Genomic DNA, 6,076 nt, shown 5'->3' with positions numbered 1-6,076 from the left:
GAAGAGAGAAGGGTTTCGGCACAGTTTATATACAGTTCAGATAATATCAAAGCGGTAAAAGACAACATTTAGCACGTTATGTCAAAACATGTAATAAATATCAGATAATAAAGCCAAATATAACAATTATTCTAAGCTCGAATTCTTGAACCCTGAACCAGTGATTCGGGGTGAACTAATCCCCAGCAGAGTCGCCAGAGCTGTCATACCTCCTTTTTGCGCGCCCGCCCCGAAGGGTTAAATGCGCGAGGGGAGTTTTTCCAATTTAAGTGACAATATTCGAAATGGGATTATTTATTTTCATTCAGAGTCGCCACTTGGGAAAGGTTTGGCTTTAGGTGTCCCAAGTCACCGGTTTATCTTGAATCCCAAATCGAGGAAATTTTTGACTTTTCCAAATGAAGTCTGCGAACCAGAAATTCTAAGTAAGGAATTCTGTTAACCTGAGGGAAGGTGTTAGGCACCCTCGAATCCCGTGGTTCTAGCACGGTCGCTTAAATTGTTATAGAGGCTAAATATCTGATTTCAATATATGTTATGACTTACGTGCTTTTATTAAGTTTAAACCGCTTTTACAATTATCATTTATTTTTTTATAGAATTCCAACGTCGTGAAAATGCATCTCGAACCACGTCACAATCAATGCACCTGTGGTTATTAATACAGTTCGACGCCGTTGAGATTTGGATTTAGGTCACATCAATGTGCACCCGAATTTAAGAATGTAATTTTAATTGGGTCGCGCCTAAAGAGTCTAACGCGTTGTTATCTTTGGGGAAAGCAGTGAACTTTACTGAATGGTCCATCCCAAATTCTAAGCATTTATTATGATTAATTGTCGAGGGGCCCGCAATTTGTACTTTTATTTGGCGAGGCTCATCTCATTATTTTAGAAGGAATATCCTAAAGTGATTACATTTCTATTATGTTCGTCTCTAACAATAAAAGGAAGAAAGCGTAGGTTTCTAACAATAAAAGAAAGAAAACGTATGTTTGATTAAATGGCCTGCTTCGCTAATCCTGACCTCTCATTAATTATCCGCTTACAAGGTGAAGAATGTTGTATCTCATGGAACATGCTTTTAATTTAAAAAAAAAAGAATTACATACGAGATTGATGAAATGCTATGCTTACTCCGAACACTCTTTAAGCTAAATCTAAATTAACTCATTTAAACATGATCACTAGAATTCCTTATTAAAGGATGCTACCTAAGGTACTCGAACTCATCTTAAACATGCCTAATGAAATTGCAACTCGAGAGTCTAAAAACTGTATTGCATTTTGGGGAGATTAAAGGAATCGTCCAACCTATATATTCGAAACAGGCTGAAGAACGAGTTTGAATTAACAACTATATTAATGGTTGCAGATTCCATGAATTATGGTTATATCCTGTATACCATTAAAGGAATCGTATATTGTGGTTTAGATCAGCACAAGCTTCAATCAAATACAAACTTACTAATGTACTTCCCTATTGAACTATAAACTAGAATTTACACAAACTTGACAATATTTATGAAAAGGCTATAAGTAAAATAACAGATAATTACAACTTCTCCATGTTTTTCCAATTCATGCTTTCCATTGTTACAATCAATGATACATTCTCTATTGAACTACAGACTAAAACCCACATAACTTAACAATATTTAAAGGGCTGTGAGTAAAACAAACAGATGATTATAACTTCTCCATGGTCTTTCAATTCATGCTTTCCATTGTTACCATCAGTTATACCAATGTGGGGATTCGAAATGTGTACCTAGGAGTTGAATGTAATGGAAGAAGCAAGGAAGTCAGTAGAAATAGGAGCAATACCAAACAGCAGCAGTAACAGCAGCAATAACAGCAGGTAACAACCAAGGACAAATCCCAGTGCGAGATACAACTATAGCCAATGGAAAAAATTGGCAAAAATGACAGCAGCAAACAACGCAGTAGAAACAAAGCTCCAAGACAGACCAAATCCAGGAGAAACAAACAATGCGAATCAACCAATAAACTTAGCTGATACTCGAAAGAAAACAGAGTTGATTGAACAGGTTGAACAAACTGAGAATCAAACAAACAGTAGGAAGAAACAGTTTCTGATTTTCTGTATGTTTTTCTCTCTCGTAGGTGTGTCTGTATAAGCCTCTCTGTTTTTCCTCTCACTATCTCTTTTCTTTTCAAAATCAAGTGCCAATTTTCAGTTTTGAAATCTACTTGAGTTATCAAAAAAATTCTTTTCCAGTTTTCTGTTTTTTCAGAACTTCAGTTCTCAATGTTCAGTACCCCCTTCTAATGGAAGTTCCCCCCTTTTATAAGCCTAACATCAGCCCTTTAACAGCCTGTTAGACCAATCAGAAACCCTCTCATGTGATCTGTTTTCTTTCCACTCAATTACTTAAAATAAAACCCCTCCCATGACATTCCCTGACAGCCCTTTTTCCCATTTTATTAACTAAAAGCAGACATGGGCAGCAGGAATATAATCTGACAGCATATGCTGTCAAACTGTTTTAATCCAAAAGGGCCTTTATGCACATGTTGTGCACAAGTGCACATGCCCTCCAATTCAGATTGCAGCTAACAATCTAACCTTTTATATTTTCAGATTCAAATACAGCAACTATAAGTAGCCATACTTGATTCTTACTTTGATTCAAACAAAGTTGCAGCAGGCAACAGATTCAATTGTTAACATTCGAACTACTGAAATTAATTGACGACATTTGTCGACTCGACTATACTAATCATAACATGTACAATCGTAGCCAAAGATCAGAAATCCAAACAGTATCAACAAGGGGTTCAGATTGCAATGTCAATACAGAAATGACCTTGGGAACTAATTGAATGACCAATTACAAATTCAAACCGAATATGCAGTTTACAAAACACACACATCATCAGTGAATAAAAGGAACTTGACCATGTACAGAGGCCCGGGCAAGGTGGGTAGGACACAATCAACAAAACTTAAAGCAAATCATGCGAACAACTTTTAACACACATGAATTGAATAATAAAACAAACTTACCTTAAAAAAAACCTTAAAAATAAGGAAGCCTTAGCTTGGATTTGAACAGACCCTTCTTGGGGTTGAACGGACTTTAATCGAAGTGTTTCTCAAATGAGAAACACTTTGATTAAGGTCCATTAGACCCTAATCACTTGGCTCAAATAGACACGGACCAGGCTTGGGGTTTCTAGGGTTCATAGATGGTAGATTTGGGATTTGGGTTTCCATGGTTAGATTCGTACCAAACCAAGCATGGTTTGGTCACGAGGGAGGTCCGGGGACTGTCTGGTACGAGTCTAGGGCAGATCGGTGTAGGTCGAGGTTCTGCTCGAATCTTTAAATAAAGATTCGAGACGATGGGGGAAGGTTCGAGATCAGTGGTTTGCATATCTATGTTCAGGGTGTCAAGGTGGTCCTAGGGTGTTAAGGTGAAAGCCACCGGCGTTCATGCCGCCGGGATTAATGGTGAGGAATAAGGGGGCGGCTAGGGTTCCGTGGGTTTGGGTCTGGGAAAGGGTTGAGGACGAAGGAGGGGTATTTGGATATGGGGTGGGGTATGAGTGGAAGCTTATATATGGAGTGGATGGTTTGATCTCAGCCGTTGGATCAATCGAGATCAACTGCTTGGATCTGAAGGCTTAAAAGAAACAGTGTCGTTTGGCTTAGTAGGGGTCAGAGTTGGTTCGGGTAACGGGTCGGGTAATGGGGTTATGGGTGAGAGATCCGGACCGTTGGATCAGCTTGGTTTGAATGGTCGAGATGGATTGGCATTGAAACGACGCAGTTTTGGTGTCAAACTACGTCGTTTTGTGGCCTGGAGGTGGGCTGTTTGGACTGGTGGCTTGGGCTGCTCGTTTGGGCCTCAGATTTTGAAATGGGGAATCGTCCCAAATTCATTTAAAACAAATTTCACCCTCTCTTTTTTATTTCTAATTTTCTTAAACACAAAACCTAATTAAAATAAAAACTAAACACCATTAATTAACACTTAATGTAATTATTACACGCATATTAAAATGTTAAAAGTAGGTAAAATTAAACAAGGCAACAAATCAGGACAAAATGCATATTTTATGATTTTCCATTTAACAACCGGATTACGGTTCAACTACGTATGACACACGTTTTTTTGTACTTTGTTTTAATAAAAATAAAAATGGGCCAGAATCATAAACAATTAACAAAGTGCCACATAAAAATCCAGAAATTGTACAGCAAGACCAATTGCTATTATTTTCGTTTCTTTTTGGAGTGATCGTCGCGAAAACAAAAATCACGTGCTCACAAAAATCATCCTTACTTGGATTTAATTGTTACATTTGGGCTTCTTGCCAATTATTTGAATCCTTCTGGGATTGACATCACTATTTTCGCATACATGCATATCATTTGATCTCAGTCCAAAGTTTTAAATACTGTTTTGCAAACTCAGCCATCTTTCTAAGATTTTAAAACTTAAATGATATTTCAAAATGATATTTCGGGCTGAGAACTACTATTTTACAAATGCCCAAGGGGCTTATTATGATTTCTAGACTAAGCATGGATCGGGCTGCGCGCCGTAGCAGTGATTTGAAACAGTGGTAATAATGACATTGTATGATGTAACTTGAAATAGTGGTAACAATGGCACTGTGATATAAATTGGTCAGGTAACAATGACTGACCAGGACTTGATTGATGCCACGAGATGGCTTGTTATTGCGCTTGGGCTGTAGGAGCCCTTCCGGAGTCTGTACACACCCCCAGTGGCTCGGGCTGCACGCCGCAGCGGGTACCAGAGGGTACCGTCATATGTATTGCATTGCACTCATGCATTTATTCCTCATCTGCATTATCCGCCATAATAATTATGTGCTCTTATTTCATTGACTGGTTGCTTCATACTGTTCTGAGCCTGAGGGGCTTATACTATTCTAAGATACTGAGCCCGAGGGGCTGATACTGTTCTGAGATACTGAGCCCGAGGGGTAGATTTTTAATTATTATTTTGATACTGAGCCCGAGGGGAGATTTCTACTTATTATTTTGATACTGAGCCCGAGGGGCAGATTTCTACTTGTTGTTTTGATATTGAGCCCGAGAGGCAGATTTTTACTCATCATTTTACTGCCAAATTATCTTTTTTTTTTCTGGTTTAAATGAAATTTCACATGATGTTTCACTGAATTGTTATTTTAAATGATTTCACTGCTTCTGTATAGAGTGTTGTGTGCCTTAACGTGTTTTCTTACCTTCAGTTATTATTTATATTTATTACTCACTAGGTCAGAGTAATCACATTACTCCCTGTACCATGTGTGCAGGTACAGGTATTCCTGAGACATAGAGCGAGTTTTCTACTGTTCAGTTTTCATCGGAGTTATCGAGGTAGCTGCATGGCATTCGCAGACCCATTTTCTCCCTTATCTTCTGTATTTATGATATCTTCAGATGTCATTCCTAATTCCATACTTTGTAGAATTTTAGTAAACTCTGTAATAGCTCATGACTTGTGATACCCCGGTTAGGGCTGAGTTGGTTTGGATTTCCGTATTTTATCTATACTTTCCGCTATTGGATATTATTAAACCATGTTTATACTATAATTGTATTAATTAATTATCTTAAAAGGATGAATTGGGTTGAATGGCTGGCCTTGTCTTCATGAGAGGCGCCATTACGACCAGGTTCGGGAATTGGGTCGTGATAAGTTTGTATCAGAGCCTAAGTTACATAGGTCTCACGAGTCATGAGCAGGTTTAGTAAAGTCTCGCGGATCGGTACGGAGACGTCTGTATTTATCCTCGAGGGGCTGCAGAACCTTTAGGAAAACTTTACATTCTTGAATTCTTATCGTGCGCTCTTGATTCAGCTTGAAAAGTAACTCTTGAAATTCCTTCCACGCATTCGCATACGCGCATAAGCGCTCAGTATCAGATGTGCCTTGATGGCTTGTGATTCCCTGATTGAGGGTCGAGACGTGATCTCTATGAGTTGATGTTGGGCCAGTCTGAATGATTTGAGGCCGGATCTTTTCCTATGGCTTAAGCACCGAGGTGCTGATTGTGTGAGCAAGTGTTTT

The sequence above is a fragment of the Nicotiana tabacum genome, chromosome 5 (genome assembly GCF_000715075.1).
Source record: "Nicotiana tabacum cultivar K326 chromosome 5, ASM71507v2, whole genome shotgun sequence".
Lineage (NCBI taxonomy): Eukaryota > Viridiplantae > Streptophyta > Magnoliopsida > Solanales > Solanaceae > Nicotiana > Nicotiana tabacum.
Note: the sequence above shows the minus strand (reverse complement) of the source record.